The sequence below is a fragment of the Haliaeetus albicilla genome, chromosome 24 (genome assembly GCF_947461875.1).
Source record: "Haliaeetus albicilla chromosome 24, bHalAlb1.1, whole genome shotgun sequence".
NCBI lineage: Eukaryota > Metazoa > Chordata > Aves > Accipitriformes > Accipitridae > Haliaeetus > Haliaeetus albicilla.
The window spans coordinates 3976931-3996374 of record NC_091506.1 but is presented as its reverse complement, the minus strand read 5'-3'; the positions used below and the strand labels follow the sequence as shown (position 1 = coordinate 3996374).

Genomic DNA, 19444 nt, shown 5'->3' with positions numbered 1-19444 from the left:
TGCAGACACCTGACAGATGCTCAGTAGATTTCTGCATCTGATGAGGGTTGGAGCTTTGATAAATGTAGAAGAAGGGCTGTCGGAAAGGCCTGAGGTGTGAGGGTGCAGGGATGCTGCCACGGCAGATTTTGCACATACTGAGAGCTTGGAAGATGCTGCTGTGAAATAAACATTTTTTTGTTAGCTGGTTACCCGACAGCTTGCGTTGGCTGGAGGTCACTGCGTGGTTTCTGTCGTCATATGAGAAGTTCTGTCTCTGAGCGAGGGGTGAGGAGGACACCCACTAATAAGGGACTCAGCGTTATATCCTCAGTGTGCCACGCTGGAAGACAAAGAGACGTTGTCTATGCTCATAATCCCTCATTTGAAAATTAATGAACAAATGGCAGGCTACAGACGTGATGGCTATGAAACTTCTTATATTGGGCAAGAAGTGCTTTCCCACTGAGTGCTTTCTGGTTAATGATTTAGTTTCAAATTTGAGTAAGTCTTTGTTGCTGTGCAGTGGTTCTGGGCGAACTAGTTTTGGGGGAGGGACAGACCTTTTGAAGCATGCTTCACGCCCACATTAGCAAAATACTTATTTTTTCTTAATTCTATCCAAGGCAGTATCATGAAATCATGCAGATTAATGATGCAAAAGGCCTTTCTGATCATCTGTTGAACTGCTCTGTCCCTATAGGGTGGTTTTTTTCATTAACCAGATTTGGTTTACTTTTCTACAATGCAGATTTATGTAAAAAGTTAATAATACCCATACAGCACAAAATAACAGGGAAAGTAATTCTCTCCAGGTAATTAGAAATGGAGCCTTTCTGTAACCTGTGAACTTAAAAGCCTGATTTGCTTTCCTACTGACTTGCATTCCCAATTACTCTGCACGGGGCAGTGCTCGTGCATTTTGTGTCTTCCCCAGCAGGCAGGAGATAATACTGGGTTACTCACAGCCTATGTTACGTACAGGCTGACTGGCTTGCCAGTAAATATATTGAGATTTGCCAGTCAGCTGCTCTCAAACAGAATTTACAATGTCCTTTCTCTCAGTGGAGGCACTAGTTTGAGTTTCTTTCCTTTGAAAGTTCCCTGTTTGCCAGCGATTTAGGGGTTTGGATGGATGGGAGAGGCTGCACAAGTGTAAAAAGCCCCATTTCTCCAGCAAGCTGTCCCAGAAAATAGCAATCTTTCCTTTGCAAATGAAAAAAGAAGTCCTCATCAAACCAAACTATTTCAACATTATAACCTTTATCCCCCAAATAGAGATGCACAGGTTTTGCCAAACCCCTGCTCATTACACAGGATTTTCACTTCTCTCTGAAGGGCTTATGCTGGAGCTTTTACATGCAAGTGTGGTGGGTGAATTCCCGGGAAGGGGGGGTTGTACACAGGGTCCCCCAACGCCCCTGGGGTCCCCTGCCCTGTCCCCAGGGCTGGTGGCCAAGGACAGAGTCAGACCTCGCCGATGGGGGACGGTGCACCTCCCTTGGGGGGGCTGGAGGGGAGCTGGGGGTCACTGTGGGGGGAGTTCGGGTAGTTGAGCATTTTTCTGTAAAACTCTGAAAACCAAGCCTGGCATCCGTTGAATAAGTGATAACTTCACCCTGATGTTCTCAAGATGATAATCAAGGCATTTTACTTTTTAAAAGAGCGTTTTGGGAAGCAGCGGCTTTATCAAAGATTTCAGTATGTCAGTGTTGTCAAGGCGCTAGTGGAAGCACTGAAATAGCGATACTAAGAAAGCACTTGCAAAACTTTTGGCTTTGCAGCTAAGAAAAAAGGAGACCAGCTCTTGATGCCACTCATTATTAAACGCTTTCTTTAGCAAATGGGCTTGAATACAAACATAGTCATTCGTCTCCCTCTGAACTGCTAATGCTTTTGACATATTTTTTGAAGTTCCCATCCTGAGCTGTAGCCTTTGGACTCCCTGTGGTTTGCTGGCAATGTCCAGACCTGAAACTTTATTTTTCCTTCTTGTAGTAAGTATTAAAAATCAGTGAGAAAAGGTTGCTTGGTATTAGGATTAACTTGAGCTTCAGTTTCTCTTCACTCCATTTTCTGTTCAAAGTCATTCTCACACTTGCAAATCAAGTGACCAGTCATTTAATGTTGTGTCTGATGGAAAAGTGCCGCCCTGGATCCCACAGGAGTTGACAGCCGTAGTCAGGATGCTGCTGATGGGAAGTTGATTGTGCCACGAGGCAGCAAATGAATGTTGTGCCGTCAGTCGATGAGAAATATATCCAAAAAATGATCATATTTCTGTGAAAATAGTAAGAAGTAGAGAATAATATTTTAGATGAAAGGTTAAAAGAATTGGATTTATTTGGGATTTTTTTCTGTGTATGTGTGAAAGGGTAAGAGAATGTTTTACTGCAGCCTGGTAAACCTGCAAAGAATAAAGATTTTCAGTCATAAAATATCTAATTAATCCAATTGATTCATCTTCTTGATGTGAATGGTGTCCTTTACAGACCATGTCTGTATATCATATATATTTATATACTATATATATATGATAGAAAGAATAAATATTGTATTCTATATTACCATGTAATGAGCTCTGACATCCAAAGCACAGGTTGGCACCCTGCTCCTTATGGACTAATGAGGTGTTAATCCCCGTACCATTACTGTGTGTATACATAGGAATATTAGTTTGGTATTGATCTCTTCAGACTTCCAGGACTAGTCATCATACCTCATTTCATTGACAACAAGTAATCATAACATAAGGATATATTTTAATAAATTATTATGAATTGTTATTTTTTGATTGTTCCTGTGTAGGTGGTTGTTCAGTTCGCTGCTGAGTTGTCCAAATTAGTGATCTGGATGCGTCAGATAACATCATTTACTTGTTTTAGAGCAAGACATGAGACCAAATCTCTTTTCTTCCTATTTCCAGTGATAAAATCCTTGGGTTTAGATGACTTGTCAGATTTCTCTGACTCAGTTGTGGGTTTTTCTGTCTTTAAGTCTGTCACTTTCACCCATCTGCAACCCATTGCCTATTTGAAAAGAGGGCTAAAAATACTTACAGGCATTATTTCAACAGTCAGTTGCAGAGAGACAGCAATTTGCTGACGTATCAAAGGCAGGTGCACACTGACATGGGCTACAGAATTTAGAATAATCAAAAATAGTCTACTGATTGAAAATTTAATAAAAAGAAAAGGTGCCACATCTCATAAGTTGGTAGAGGGTCTTCTGGTGAATCTTGAGATCTCCCTGAAGGGAACCTGGTCATCTCTGTAACACAGATTTGCAGCCTGGGTACATTCAGCGTAGAATAATCCACATGTAGAAGGTCCTTTCATATTGAGCTAACAGAAACTCTGTTAGAGGCCATCATAGCCTAGTATGTACTTGTTGGAAGTGATCATACTTGGGTAGTTTTAGTTACTTATGCACTACATAGAGCCTCCTAGAAACCCTCCTCAAAAGTTAGTGCAGATATAGGCAATAGGATGCTGGTACCTGAGAAAAATGAAAAAGTAAAGCATTGGAAAAGCTTGAGATTGCTATGACAGTCAAAGACAGTAATGAGCTGAGTTTGGGAATGCATTTTAAAAATATTTTAAATCTAATTTGCTTGGCTGTAATGGAAGACAGAATTAAAAATCTTTCTTGGCCGAGTTCAGCTGACTTTTTTAAAAGAGTTCATTGCGTAAAGGGCAGAAGCCCAGATATTTTAAGATCAGGCTTTCCAAGTACCACATATAGGAAAATATAGTGCTAAATGCTTTCCCCTTGACAAATGTGGTTCTGCTGCCATATGATCCATGTTTCCAGCTCTGGGATGTATCACCCTGAAAATTGCAAAACTAAGTATTAAGAAATATGCCTTGAAAATGTGCCAGCTAAGTTCCTTAAAAGGATCTGAGAAAGGATGACTCACTACTTAAATGGCCATTCATTGCATCTGCAGAGCATTTCAGGTTAAATTCTCTGAAATAGTCATGATTTCTTGTAGAAGCTCCTCTGTGTTGCAGAGGCAGAGCTGCAGCCTCAGCCCATCGCTGAGGTCCTGGTGAGGTGGGAGGAAGGGAGGTGGCATCGTCCTGGAAGAGGGACGGGGTCCAACAAAAGCACCTACAGCCATCCTGAGCAGTGAAGAGGAGGAGGAGGAGGAGCACTGAGGCTACCCCGAAGAAGGTTTGAAATTTCCGAGTTGATTAAAAGCTGATCTAAAGCAGGTTTTGGCTGTCAAATGGATGGTTAACCACTGGGGTCACCAGACAGGAGCATATGTGAAATATCGTCCTCTTGTTCCAGTGTGCTGTTTATGGTGTGCGAGGCAGGACTTGGGCATCGCAGTGATCTATCAGACCACTTTGGTGAAATGTTTGTGATCTGTTGATGCGTGGGCTGTAGCTGGTATTTCGTATCTATGTTTGTCTCTCCATCTTCCTTTGCTCTCTTTGCTGTTTTGTATCACAGAGCCTTCTTTAAAGCACATCTTTGTATAAGATCAGGGTTTTTTTCTATTCAGTATTTCTGAATTTCTATCTCAGCCCAGATGTTTTGTGGTTTTGGGGGGTTTTGTTTTTATTTTTTCTTTCTTTTTCTTTCTCAATAAAACCTGCTTTTTTGACCTCTCGTGGCTGTTCCCCTGCAAGCTGTGAGCTCCTAGGGCACAGCTATGCCTGACATCCCTTCATAGCTCAATATGCCAATGAGGCAGAGTTGAAGTGACAAATGTTAAGCTAGTGCAAAGCTGAGACATCTGAGTTTATTCTCAAGTGTCTGGTGCTTTTTGCTTGTTAAAACACGTATAGAATAGCCTTTACTGGAACAATTCCTTTTAAGATTTCTGTCATCTTGGTCATACAGGAATTTGATTTTTGCCAGTTGTTTGCTGACCAAATACACCAGACTTTCTTTACAAAGTATCTTTCTGGTGTGGAGTGCTTCAGTTTTGATGAACCTAAATTCAGGTGCTCTGTAGAAACCCACCTTTCAGAAAACACTAACTTCATCTGCTGAAAAGCAGACCCTTTTAAGCATTTATCGGATTTTTAGAGTATCCTACTACAACCATTTGCAACCTTGAATAGTCTCAGCTGGCACGGGTAGGTGAAACCACCAGTAATGTGCAGGCTCTCACGCCTAATGAGCTCCGTGTTTAGCTGCTGCGGTACGTGCCAGGTTTTGACTGACAGCCTTTTTTGCCTCCTTCTGAGTGGAACCAGCTTCTTTCTGTCTTTTCAATAAATGGAGAGAGCTGTGCATCAAGGCAGTGTCTTTCATGGTTATTTCTCATAGCTTCTGATCCTTATTTGAGGAACCTTTACTGAATTTTTCTATTTGGTTGGGTGCACTGATATATTTTTGCTTCCTGTGTTCAATTATTCATTTTTCTTCTTTGGACCTTGAGAGAAAAATAAACTGGGAAGAGTCCAGTTATATGTGCTTCCAGATATTCAAGATTCATCAAAACTGTGCTATAGTCTTTTGCAATTCCTTATGGAGGAGGGATCCAAACTCTGCTGAAGTCAACATTAACCTCTTGCTAACTTTCATGATACCTTAGTGGTCATTCCACCTTTGGCTCTATATGGACAGTAAGTAAAAGTAAATGTCAATTATCTTTTCAGACAGAGGTCCTTGTAGAGATACCACACTTAATGGGACTGTGTCCTAGGTTGTTGTCCTGAAAGCTCAGAATAAAGGAACTTAAATAAAATATACATATTTTATTCCTGTTACTAGAAAACTCTCACGTTAAGAAGTTTATGTGAGACAGGTAGAGAGAATGAAGGAAGAATAAGGAGGGAAAGTAATCCATTGCTTAATGGTCGTTGAAACTGGGGAGGGCAGAAAAATGTACCTGAAAAGAAAAAAGAACAGTTATTTTCTCATAAACATCAAAATACGAATTCAGGTTGACATACCATCATCTAAATCCCAACAAATTTGGATGAACTCTCTTCTTCTCGAGCATGTTCTGTGGAAGCCAGCACAAATAAAGTTCTCACTTCATCTGATCTGAGGCAGAGGGACAAAATCCTTGAGTAGATCCCAGTGCATTTTTGGGTTGCAATAAGAAGATGCGATGGGGAAAATGGACTTGTATGTCGATGAATATTATACATGTTGCCATGAGTGTCAATACATACTACTCATGTATGAAACTGTGGAAAATAATATAAGTTTTCTTTCTATCTGCTGTTAGGTGTGATTGAATAGAAGAAATGCTATGATTTATTTTACAAAGTTTGCATAATAGCCTTATTTGCCCCGAGTTTGGGAAAGAAGGGGAATATTCTATTTACCAATCACAGAATCGATTCTAATTTTAGGTATTGATTCCTTTTGTCTCTATTAAAGTGTCTTGTATTCTTGTCTGTCTCCACCCTTGAAGCCAGGTCTTTATGTGGAACACGTAGGTTTATGTTCCACAGGTGTGTGTTTTGCAGTGGTAAACCAATATTTTTCTTTACAAAGTATAAGCAGAGCAATTTTGCCTCAGGTAAATTCTTTCTCTTGGAAAACCCATTCAATAGTGCTTAAGGGCTTGTATCTCAAGATGAAACAGAAATATGTCTTGCTGGTAAGATGTGAGTAAATTTTCATGTGTATGACAGCTGAAGGAAAATTAACAGGAAGAAAATTATACTCTGTAAGGGGGGGGAAGTAACTGAACCTTCAGAATATATATATGTTTTCTTAGGTCTTGAGATGAATTTCTGTCTCCTCTGAACTGCAGCTCTTACACACCCATCTTGAGTCTTTCCCTATTTTCCTGCTGGATAAACCTCCCAAACCTGTATTGGATTTTTTCTTCTATCTCCTTCTCTCAGCCTTCCTGAAAAGACAGCATTATGGTGAGGCTGTTCTTCTTGCTCTGGGGTCTGAGTCTGGTGGTGCTGAATTGATGTCAAATAATCTAGGGGTTTAGTGAGAGTTTTTGCCTGCCCTGGGGTATCTCTGGAGTGATGCAGGACACGTGCGGTGCTGCTCATTTTGGTGACCAGCGCTGTTCTGCTGTGTTGGATGCATACATTAATGAGCAGGAACGGGTACACATCAGTTGTCTTTATAAGGAAAAGAGACATTTGTGGTGGTGAATTGTCTTATTCTAAGGTAGATGCTGTGTTTTTGAGGTTTGACTATTAAAAAAGAAAGATTTTTTTCTCTCTCTTCTATTTTTTTTTTTTTTTTTTTAAATGTACGGTCAGAGGTTTGACTACACTGTAAGGTACACACCTGAGTTTGGAATCTGTTTACTTCTCTGTTTTGATAGCTGCATTTTTGGTCACAATATGGTGTTAATGAGGTTTGGTCTTTCTCCTCACTCAAAGCTGGAGGTTTGGTCTGCTGTAGCTTTCCAGCATAGGCACCAGGCTGGCACTCACAGCAGTGTCGGTCTGAGGTGGCTATGCATCAGCAGCAGAGCGTGTGACTGGCTTATAATTAGTTTGCATTTCTTTACGGCTCCTCTTTTAGGCGGGTGAATTGCATAACTTAACGTGAGTAATACTAATTATTTTGGATCTGTCATTGCACAACTGATGATGAATAATGCAGATACTACTGTGACACTAAATGCAGTTGTTGGGGATGTTTTGCCTTTTCCCCTCATCATCTGTCTTGAAGTATTGTGACATTGGGTGACACAGATAAACCTGAATTCTGTAATTAAGTTTTATTGTAATGATCCTGGAAAATATTCAATTTTGCATGTTCTCATATTTTAAATGTGGCTTAATGAGTCTTCCAGCTTTCCTGTCTGCTTAACACACTGCTGACGTTTCTCTGTTTGGATAACAAGATTCAGTAGGATAAAACTATCTTCAAAATGCTCCACACTGGCATATTTAGGTTTTCATATTAAAGGAGATATTTTTCTGCCATTAGATCTATCATTTTTTTTCCATTTATCTGTGGGAGGCCAGGTCAGGCCTATTGCTAAGCAGATAACACCAAAAGATGAGGGGGAAATTTCAGTGACTATAAATTTGATTTTTCTAAAAGAATTCACCTTATTTTCCATGAGCATCGGTGTGATTAGGATTTTTTGCACTGCTGCTTCCAGAAAGCAAGTTTTAAGCCTCCTTGGACAGGCTTTTGCATTTGCAAAAAAATCACATTTGATGAAAACAGTGACTGAAACCACACTCCCTCACTGTAAACTGTGCACAGAGTCAACTGAATATGTAGCTATGCAGAAAAAGCTATGGTTAGGTGGGATCTTCTCAATTTTTTCCAGAGTATGCCAGCAGAACTGCTGGCTGCCTTGCTAAAGAAAAGACAGTTGTGTGTGTTGGGTGAGGAATTTGTGTATATTCAGCTCGGCTGTCTGAGCTGACACCTGAGTTATGAGAGCTGTCCATAACATGTCCAAACTGGGATATTTTTAGAATTAAGTTGATCCCCTTTAGGCACAGAAACTTATGAATTTAACAGTCTTTTTTTTTTTTTCCCTCCCTCCCCCTCCCTCTTTTTTTCCCCCTGTGGCTGTTTAATATTAAAAATACTGCATCTTTTGGTAGTAAAGTCAGCAGGGATCCTCCTGCTGCAGAGGCGAGCTGGATGGTAATTACCAGTGGTACAGGGTTCCCAAGCCCCTAGCCAGAGCGCTGCCTTTGAAGCGGCCGAGACAGCCAGCGCGGTCGCTGTGCTGTTGCCCCTCGCCACACGCTCTCAGAGGGTTTCAGGCTCTCCGTGGGTGCAGAGAGGCCCCGTTGGCTTTCATGAGCTCTGTGAGTTTTTCCTCGTGGAAAAGATGCCCCAGATTTGCTCTGGCAATAAGGAAAGCTTAGCCTAATTTTCAGAGTTGATTTCTGTAAAAGGAGGACATGCTGATGGCCAGCTCTTTCCCAGAAGGGAAGGTTTGAAGGATGCTCCAGGACTCCGGAAAGGTGACTTTATTCAGTCTTAGACATGGAAATGAATCTGAAAGTATTTTTGTTTTATCCAGCTCTATCAGAGTGGTTGGGAGTATGAGTGACATTTCCAACCATACTTTTCTGCCTCAGTTGCAGTTAGAAAGGCTATGGAAAAGGACTAGGAAGAAAATTGGCTGTTAGATGATTCTTGCTATAGAAGAGTCCTTTGAAGTTTAGCAGCTTAACTTCCCAAAGTCACGAGCCATTCAGGGGTGATGTGTGTTGCAGTACAAAACAAGTTGGTTACTTCCAGAAAATAAGTTAATTGAAGATGTATTTATTAGCTCTGTGGTTGGAATTCAAAGGTCTTCAAATGTGAAAGAAAGTGTTCAATTTTCCCGGTAGAAACATTTATAATGGGAAGAAATAGTTTGAAAGATTGGCCTTTAATTTCTAGCCTAAGGCCAAACAGAGCAATCACGTGTAGACATATCAGATGTATTCTATGTATAGAATGGTAGAAAAATCTGTTATGAAGCATCAGTTAACACTATCATGTTATGATTTTTAGGTATGTAATTACAATCATGGAGTATTTACCAAGTGTGAATAGTTACATTCCAGTGATTTGTTACCAAATTGGACATGGGGCTTAGTTTAGATTAAATTCAGAAACTTTGTGTTTGAAAATTGCTCTGTACTTTATGCCTTGTAGACATAAAGTGCAGAGGAAAACCATGAGAAGATGGAGAGGAAATAAACACCCCATTTGCAGAGATAATGATACACTTATTTTTCTTTTTTAACTTACAATAAAAGTCAATGTATGATAATAGAAGCAAATCAGCTTGACCTAAATCCATTGCAAGCCAGAGGTGCACTACATATATTGAAAGGGAAGGTTAAGCACCTTAACCAGGGTCCTGTGGAAGTTGTTTTTCAGACTTGATTCTTATGAGACTAAGCCTATGTAATAAGCACTAAATATTAATTAGGCTACTGGTATATTATGAAATAAAGGTGGGTTAGCATTGAGAAATGAAATTGAACCAGATTTAGAAGAAACGTTTCAAATTATTTTGTGCAATAGGCTAAAGCGAATATTGCCTCACTAGTACGTTAATGCAAATAAATAGAATTTTTAGGGATTAGTGACCAGTTTAGACTATAGAGAATCCAAAGCAGAAGGCTTTAACCCTGTCACTAGTCTTCCCTGACTCATCTTAGGCTGTAGCAGCAGTCATGTATGTCTTCTTCACCGAAGCACTAGTATTCTCCAGGGTCATCTTTGGTCAAATTAGTCTATAATCTTTCATAATGTGCTCTCCAGAGGGTCTTATTACTAAATGCTCTTGATAAGTAATAGTATATGCAAAGTACATCTGCATTCGTAGGTCCTGTCATGTAATAAATGATTGAAGTATAGCAGGGAAGCGCGCTGCAGTAAAACCTCTATTAGCCAAACCCAAGTTAGTAAAATTGTTATAATCTGAAATTCAGACGTGTCCCCCAGGCTTGCTTATCCACACTGCCCTGGATTTTCAGCAAGTCAGGATCCTTCTCCAGTGCCGGTTTTGTTCTCTGGCGGAACGAGAAGAGGGAAAAGCACCGAAGGAGTAAATAGTGAGCATTTTTTGCTCCTTTTGGCAGGGTGAGGCCTGTGAGGCGGCGAGGCCTGAGGTGTGCCATGGAGGTGGGCCGCTGCACCGAGGCAGGCATCGGTGCTGCCAGCGTGGCCTTATCATGTCTGTTGGAAGCAGGAGGAAGGAATAGCTGGAGAACTTCTGTTTTTTTTGTCATTGTCACTGATTCCTCCAGAAAGGAAAGTCCCGGATTTTATTTCAGTTGTGTTTTATTGCACGGGCCTTCTAGCTCCCACCAGCCACCTCCAGGCCGGAGCCATGACTGGAGCTCCTCTGTGTGTCCCCAGTCCCTCCTGTTCCCTGTTTTTTAGAGCAGCTGTGAATGTTGGGAACCCAAGTGGCAGTCGCTTTCATTTCTATCCTGGTTTCCCGGTGTCATTTTGTCCGTCCTGGAAAGCCCGCTAAGCGTGGAAGCTGTGTGCCCACAGCGCTGTGCAGGAGCGGGCGGTGTTCCCCGCTCAGCTCTTACAAAGCCTTGAATTCCAATAATTTCACCTTGCTGAATGTCCTGGATACTTACTCATATTACTTGGGTTTTGTGCACTTTAATTAATTATTTTTATAGGCTCAGAGGCATTGTCAATTCTTCTGTTAAACCTCCGTGTAACATTTATGAACTGGTACAGGGCCGATTTAAGCATCCTTTTGTTTGTAATCAAAAGCCTGGATTTTCTGGCAAATGTGGAACAAATGCACCTCAGAATAAGGCTTAAATAGTACTTTCAGGCCGTGATTAAATGTATTGTTATTAGAATAGACATGTTTATCCCATGGGAAGTCCAAGGAGCATACTCATTGCATGCAGGTCCCATCCTGAGAAACTTTATGGATAGAGAAGGTGTCCAAAAGATGGAAGAAGAATGTACATCATGGCTGGGTGCAAAATGGTTCAGTAAGATCACATATAAAGTCTGTCAGAGTTAGGATCTCAATTTCTGCCTGCAGTCCAAGACCATCTCCTTAATTAAAAGCGCCACAATGATTTGGGAAAGCAAAGGACTGCAGCGACAAGGTCAGATTTGAGATTTGTGATCCACATTGTCCTTTGCTGAGCTCATGTTCTGCCTCGCAAACATTTCAGTGAGTGCAGGAGAAGTGCTGGTTTGTGTATGAAGCTGGCAGAGTCAAAACGCAGACTGATGTGGACCTCGGCTGCCCACTCCTGCCTGCCTTTACTAACGAGAGCCTTTGTTTAGGTCCAGCAATTTTGCTAGTGCCCCATATATATCATTAGGAATCACTAGCCTAATTTCTTGTTTCATTATGGATGACAAAATAAAACATTAATAGGTTTTTTAATATGAAATGGAAGTTAAATATTCATTATTTCTTATTACTTCAGTGTCAGTAAGCCTTTAATATGCTGTAACTCAAAGAGTCTTCTCTCCGCTCTCTACTTGTACCGTTTTAATTTACGAGTGTAAAAGTCACCTAAGCGTTGCTTCTGGCACATTTCTTTCCTCAGCAGCTCCCAGCTGTACGTCATGTCATCGTGTGTCCTCATGGATGGCTGCTCATATGCATCATGAATGTTATCTGACTTCTGGTATGCACTTTGGCTTTGGGCTAACCTCTTCCTAAAGCTGAACCAGTCCTCGATAACTGCTTTTTCAGTATGTTTCAAACATGGGATATATAGAAGAAAGGTTATGTTAGATGGGGAAAGATAAGCATTGGGCCATCCGTGTGCACACACTGTGCCGGAGGGATTTGCCATACAGTGTCTGTGGTGGCCAGGGAGCTGTAAAGGGATGCCACGTTCATAATATAACAACAGTAGCCGAGATGAGAGGTCCCGTCTTTGCAATTTCTTTCTTAAAGCTATTTGTGTCCTCTTTCACCTTTGCAGCCCCTTTTTGTGTCTGGATAGTTATCTTATTCCTTTATCCTTCCAAGCCAGCTTTCATGCAACTTGCTATCCTAAATTGTCCCCTTCAGATTTGATTTTATTCTGATATATGTTCATATTAGTTTCTAAGCAAGTGTGCTGAAAACATTGACTGCCCATTGTTCTTTAATCCCAAGTATTTTACATAAAAATTGCATTTGAATGCCGTATGTATTTTTGTGGCATCTCTCCACAGAATAGGAGCAGAATCTGCATGCTCATATATGAAGTCTGCTTTGTGTCTTATTCTTACTCAGAACCCAGTCATAACCAAACCCCGCTAGTTAACACCAAAAATACCATAATCATTAGTTGTCTAAGTCATTGTATGTCCCTGCAACTATGGTCTTAGGTCTGCTGATGAAGAGGAGCAGCGATGTGAAAATCAGCATTGGAAACAGAGGGGTTTAAGATGGGGAAAAAGGTATAAAAGTTGATTTTATTTATTATGAATAACCAGTAATTATGAATAATGGGATAAGCGGGCCTGTAATTCAAGCTTCTTGTCATACAAGTTGCCTCCTGTAGATCTGGGGACTGAATTTGCAGTTGCTAGAGCACAATAGCACCGTTGCTCTCCTCCTAAAACTAGAGCTACCAGTGAGTGCTCAGTGCAGGTCCTGCTTGTGGGTCCTGGTCCCTGCCTGGCATCAGCACAGTCCTCAATGCCGAGCAAGCAGGCTGCTGTCCTGGCATCACTGTCCTTAATACCATGCAATTCCTCACTTTTGGTTCATTTCTTTTAGATTGCTGGATGCAATGATCACAACATCCTGGGGGAATAACTGTTTCATTTTAATAATCTAAATGCAGTTCATTGCACTGAAGCTATAATGACACAGCGCAATGTTACGGTTTTATGCTATGTTGCACCTGGGCATTTTCAAGTAATAAGTTCTTCACATCCAGGTTGAAGAGAATTCTTTATCAGGTACATGATCTCCCCTGAAAGAAACTGCACATTTTGCTTTCTGTATGATTAAATATTTTGCTACCAAGAAAAGCAACCTAACTGTTAAGCGGGTACAATGACAGATCTACACTACACCAGGCGCTTACCTGGCGAGGTGATTGCTGTTCTCCGATGGATTGGATTTCTTCTGTATGCAGCAGTATGCTGAGGAGTAAAATTAAGTTGTCACTCGTGATACAACCTTAGAATGAAAGATATTTTATTTTCACACAAACAGACTTCCTCACAAGTCCAAATTTCTGACACAGATGACATACGAATGCTAATTTCTCACTACTGAGTGTTGTGTTTACTACCATGAGCAGGGCCATGGGTAATTTCAGTGTGGTAGGAAGGAGCTGGGATAGCAATAGTCCTAGAGAGAAACTCCAGCACTTGATGAAAAAATAATACAATCAATTAATAGATAATCAAGTGTTAATAATTTAAATGAACTTGGGGATGAACGTTGTTAATATTTAAACATTATTCTGATAGATTAAAATTAATCACAGTATTACCTATCTATCTGGAGGCATACTGGGGATAAATTCAGGTCTACCCCCCGATAGAATGGATTTCTGTAACCCACTTCAACATCAGCTTATGTTTTGTGATTCAAAAGATGTTGAACATATTTCCTACATGTTATCTACATTTTTACAAGTGTTCAGGAAAAAGAACCTCCATGTCTGCAGTGAAATACATTCAAAAGGAATTGTTTTTTGCTTTTTGTTTTGGGTGGGTTTTTTTTAAGAATTTAGAGGGTGTTGCTTTGCTACTGCTGCTTCACGTGACAAAGCAAGAGAGTAACCCTGCCCCGGCAGTGAGCGCAGGCAATGTTGGGGTGCAGGACCTGTGCCCCAGCTCTGTCGGTGCAATGTCAAGCACCTCTGGTGCAATTCTGTTCCACGGAAGCAGGTGGGAGATTTTTGCAGCTGATGTGCTATTTGTGTTAGGGTTACTCAGACTGGCTGTGACATTTGAAGTCTTGAATGAAAGAAAAGCAAATCTACATGAAGGTGCTCCTTCAGGTGTGTGAATGGAATACTTTAGACTGCTCATGCTGAATTTATAAAGTGATGTCTCTTGATTACTCCAGCTGTTTCTCCAAAAGTTTTTCAGTGCATGTCCATTTTAAATTATTTTTCTTGCAGTATTTCAGTCCTATAAGTTGCTTCAACTAACATTGCAAAAAGCTGGATGGTTACTATGTTGTTGTGTACTTTATTTGTAAATCCTGAATGCAGTAGTAGGATGTTTGAATTCCATACTTGCCTTTATTTTTTGCTAAGGGCAATGTCTTTTATATTACAGGAGGAAATCACCTCTTTCATCTTTCTTGATCTTTCCCTTTCCAGCCCTCTGCCCTTTTCATATCATAGCTACAGCTGCAGATATTTTTATTTTATTTTATTTTGAGAGGCAAGTGAGTTCCCCCAAATCATCTGTGGCATTACAGGTCAAGATGGTTATTGCCCATCTGAAATGGCAAGAGTGAGAGGTCAGGGAGCTTGAGGAAAGAGCTAAAAAGCTTTGGTTGTACTAAACTGGGTGTAATGTTAGCCTAGGTGGACCAAAGGGGCCTGGGCAGAAAATCGCAGATTGAGTAGGCTGCGTACAATAGCATATGAACCACTTTGGAAAATGTAGTACGTACTAGGTCACCTAAGGAAGCAGGGCACAAACTACGCAAGATCGTCTTGGAATAAAGAGTAAAGAAGGAAGCATCTTTATGTTATAGTCTGGACTTTTACACATGCATTCTTTTTCCAGGTAATTTTAACCTCATAGATTCATAGCAATGAATATATTTCAGTCTTGAAACATGGCAGTTCTCCAGGTCCTTAGAAAAACTTGTTTCTGTTGTCCTCATCCCCCTTCCCAGTTCACCTTTCAACTCTCAATGCAATAATTTATTGGCAGCATTTTAGATTCCAATAGTTAGTGCTTTATTCAGTGACTCTAGAAGAAAGGCCAGGATAAAAATTTGGACTCATGAGAGAATCCAGAGGTTCCTCACAGGTTTTTGCTTTCATTCAAATTCTTCTGCTTCAAGGCACCAGACTTGTTGTGTTTTATGTCATCTGGGGTTTTGCTGTAGTTTGCTCCTGTAAAGGGTATGTTGTTTGCTACAACTCACATCACAACTGTATATTGTTGGCAAAACATACGGTCACTGTCTCCTTAAATGCTCTGACCTCTAAAGCTCCATCATCTGGAGTTAAGGTCATCTTTACATCAAGTCAAAGTGAGAAGTTCAAGTCTTGGGAGGAGTAAACCCTATAAGCAGCAGATTGCTCATGACGCAGCAGTGTAAGTGACTGTCGTTCAGGCTGATTTATTCTGAAATTACAGACTTGCAGATATGTGAACATCAGATAAAGATAAGAGTTTTTTTCAAATCTTTAATTTGTCATGGGCTTACATGCTAGAAATATTAGTTGAACAGCATAGAATAAGATACTGAGGTTTGGATATATAATATGAATAATAACATTTAAATGGTAGTTAGATTAATAGAACCTTTTAATTATTTGTATCATTTACTTAATCATCTCCATTAGATTTTGAAGCATCTCTAAACCAGGAGGCAAGTCCTCCTAGAAGATCTTCTTGAGGTATTTAAAGCAGGAGACAGATTTATCACAGTCAACATTACAAAAAGGAGAGAAACAAATAATGTTTCCTTTGAGTTTGAGGTGCTTATCTCTCCTGCTTTTAAGATGCTTGGATGGGGAGCAGTTTCAGGGCCCCAAAGGCTGTTTTCGTGCATGCTGCAAAATTCAAATGTGAAAGTCTTTTTATCGGTGGATTTTGTACAGGAGTCACTCAGGTTTGTATTCCAGCACTTGCTGGATCTGGCTGGGGAGGCACAGCAGGAGACACAGTCAGCCCATGGCTCTGCCAGCATACACAGGGTGGGAAAACACTTCAATGACTTTTCTTCTTCAGAGCTCACTTTTACATATAGAGGGTTTCTGTATGTCAAAGTCAATAAAGAATTACTTGGAGGCAAGTTCCCTGTTCATTTTTGTATATGTCCTTTCTTTTTTTTTTTTTAATGGGAAGTGCACTTGATTCTCTCTAGTTTTACCAAAATCCCTGACATCCCATGGATCTGTTGAGGTGAGAGGAGATTGGTGGAATATTCTCTTATCAGGACAAGCAGTTTAAAAAGTCTGTGCTAGTGCTGTAGAGGGCATTGCTAATCACAGAAAGGCCTGGAAGAGGCAAGAAGGTAAACTCGGACAAAGTAGAAACTCCTGCACATCACTTTACTAGGGAATCTTCCTTTGGAGAGGGATGCCGAAGGAAAAGGTGCAGTTTCTGTGAGAGTCATGTTCCCATTTGAACATGCTATGACCTGTGAATCAAGAGAGGTGCTTATGGCAGCTCTTTGAGCTTAAATATACTGACTTTCCTTGTTTTAGGTGTTGTCACCTTACCTTAGAAGAGTTGCTGATTGCAAGAGGGTGGAGACTAGGCAGCAATGAAGAGCAGTGCTCTTGCCTCACTGCTTTTGACAGCTGAAATCAAATCTTTCTGTTGAGGCCAAGTGAAAGTGAAGGACTTCGTTGCTGTCCACCTCGGTCTCTTTTTCACGTTCATGCATATATACCTACATACATGCATGCATATATACCTACGTGTGCATGTTTGATGCAGTAGAGAGCTCCAGGAGCCTGCACACACGCTAGGCAAAATACAGAACGACTTGAGATGTTACACCTACCTGAAACCCTCGTACCCTTACTAAACTGTGTATTGGCTTGCAAAAATACCTGCTCTGTCTCTCAGCTTTCCATCTTCCTAATGGCGAAGAGCACTACACTGTCTCTTAGCATTGTTTTTGAAGACAGTTATATGAAGAGGTGTTTGCTAGAGTTTGGAAATGAGGAGTGTGGCCAAGTGGGGAAGGGATCTGAATTGCTGGAAATAATTCTTTATCAAATGGCTCCCAGTTCTGGGGCTTGTGTTCTTCATTTTCTCTCCTGACCTGTTTTAATTTTTTTTTTTTTTCTGGTCAGGGTGTGTGTGGGAATGAAGGTAAGCATTTAATACACAATAAACTTTATAATGACTGTGATTAACATTCACACAAAGTAACTTAGGGATGGGAAAAAGACAGCTGGGCAAGTCTAATAAATGCTTTCATAAGTTGATCTGCTTCCTCAGCACTTGGGAAGAATACACAAACCAAAAAAAGAAAACCAAAAACCCACTCTGGGATTTTCAAATTACCCTTGGAGATTGGGCACACAGATTGCTTATGGTATTAATGTGAACAGAGTAGCCGAATCCCTTGAAATATTGGTCTTAATCATGTCAAATACCTGGAGGACTTGGTGTCCTGGAGGGAATCCTTCCTGCAGAGAGTTGGGAGTTTGTGCTCCTGCTCTGGGCTTCAGTGGCTTAGAGGTTTCAGGCTGTTGAATCCCAAGGTTTTAAATAAGCTGTGCTGAGTAAAAGCCCTAAAACTGTGAGTGAAATATGAATTAGGGAATATTTCCTGCACTCTGCGGAAGGCAAAGCTGTACTCGTGGACTGGATCGGATCTAATATCTAAATAGCTTTTACCAGGACTGGCCCTATTATGGACATAGGCTTACACAGAAGTCACCTCTGATCTGTCTGTTCTGTCTGCAAAGCATTGGTGCCCTTTTGGACAGATTTATGTTATACACCATACCTGCGCTCTGACCAATATGATATAAAACAACGAAGGAACCAGGTGCACACAATTCCTATTTTTTTTTTTTAATTCTATTTTGATGTAAAAATAATTTAATCTGTACTCTTCCACTCTTCCATTCCCTCCACCCCCCTGCCCCAGCCCCACCTCGAAGAACAGGTTTCTACTTGTTTTCTTTTGTGTTTTTCGTATTGTTACTGTAATGGGCTGTCTCGGTTTTACAGCCACCAGAAGTCTTGGTTTGATGAGGCTGCTATGAAACATTTAAAGGTTTAAATTATAAACTCAGAGTGAGGAAATCAGTGATGCATGATTAGTTGAAAGTTTTAAATATAATAGTCATATTTTTCATATTCATGTACAGAAATGGCTTATGACAACTGTAATGTGGCTTTTAATACATATTAATAAACTCTGTTACAATATAGATGGTTTGTACACCTTTTGGCAGATGGCTGTGGTATTAGAGTCTGCACAGCATAAATTAGACATTTAGTAAAAGAAAACAATACACGAGCAATAAGGTCAATTCTGTTCAGAGATGCAGTTCCAGTGCATCGCTCCTGCAACCAAAAGGATTAGAAGCAGGATCAAATTTGCCCTAGAAGGGTTGGAGAGGGGGAACATCTCCCACACGGAGCCCCACGGCTGTGCTGTTCAGGCGGCTCAGGCTGCCTGCCTTGGACATGTGTAAGGCAGTAAATAGTCTGCCTTAAAACTGCTGTAAAATATGAAAGGAGTTGATGCCTGAGCATTGTCTCCTTTTTTTTTTTTTTTTTTTTGTGCTGTTCGGAAAACAGAATTAGCTGGTGATGAATCTGCGAGCTCTTTAAGTGTGTTACACTTTTCAGGTAGTGGCCTGACAAATGATAGGGATTTTGTAGGAAATCACTTTAGCAAACATTAAAGGGCACTCACCTCTGAGCCCAAACGCAGCAGCTGCTTTAGCAATTTATTGCCGTGCTCAAATACCTATTCGAGTTGATAGTTTGTAATCGCTTTGACTGGTAACCTTGGCATCGCTGAAGTAGTCTATAAAGAGATATTAAAAAAAAATCTGCATTTTCTTTATTGGAAATCTTTTGAACCATTCTCATTCCTTAAGTTTTCAACAGGAGAGGCAGTAGCTTCTGGCTTATGCTTTATCAAAATGATTGTCAGGGCGCTTAATGAGCTTTGTGCCAGACCAACCGCTTTAGTAACATATGTCTCCAGCAAGAACGTTGCTCCCGCTGGCTGGGCACACTGCTCCTCTCAGCAGGCAGGCTGCATCTTCCTGCTTAGCTTATCCATGTAACATTTAAATGTTTCAAGACACCCATTTTGAATTAGGACTTATCACCTTTGTATCGAGCTAGTCCCTTTGAATGGTTGCTCTGTAATGAAGGAAGAGTGGAAATGATTTCTAGTGCAAATCACAAGATGCAAGAAAAT

At 40.6% G+C, this 19444-nt stretch overlaps 1 protein-coding gene across 10 annotated transcripts in view; it reads left to right on the top strand.

Moving 5' to 3' along the window:
• CHL1 (cell adhesion molecule L1 like) overlaps positions 1-19444 on the top strand; it is a 141161-nt gene that overhangs the window by 43192 nt on the left and 78525 nt on the right. Inside the window, exon 1 of one of the 10 annotated variants that reach the window (XM_069811823.1) lies at positions 3994-4155. The exons of 8 other annotated variants lie outside the window; for them this stretch is intronic. The gene's annotated coding sequence lies outside the window, so the exon portion shown is untranslated. Of the gene's footprint in view, positions 1-3993; positions 4156-5159; positions 5565-19444 lie in introns of those variants that run through there. One more of the 10 variants, XM_069811820.1, reaches the window with a different exon arrangement.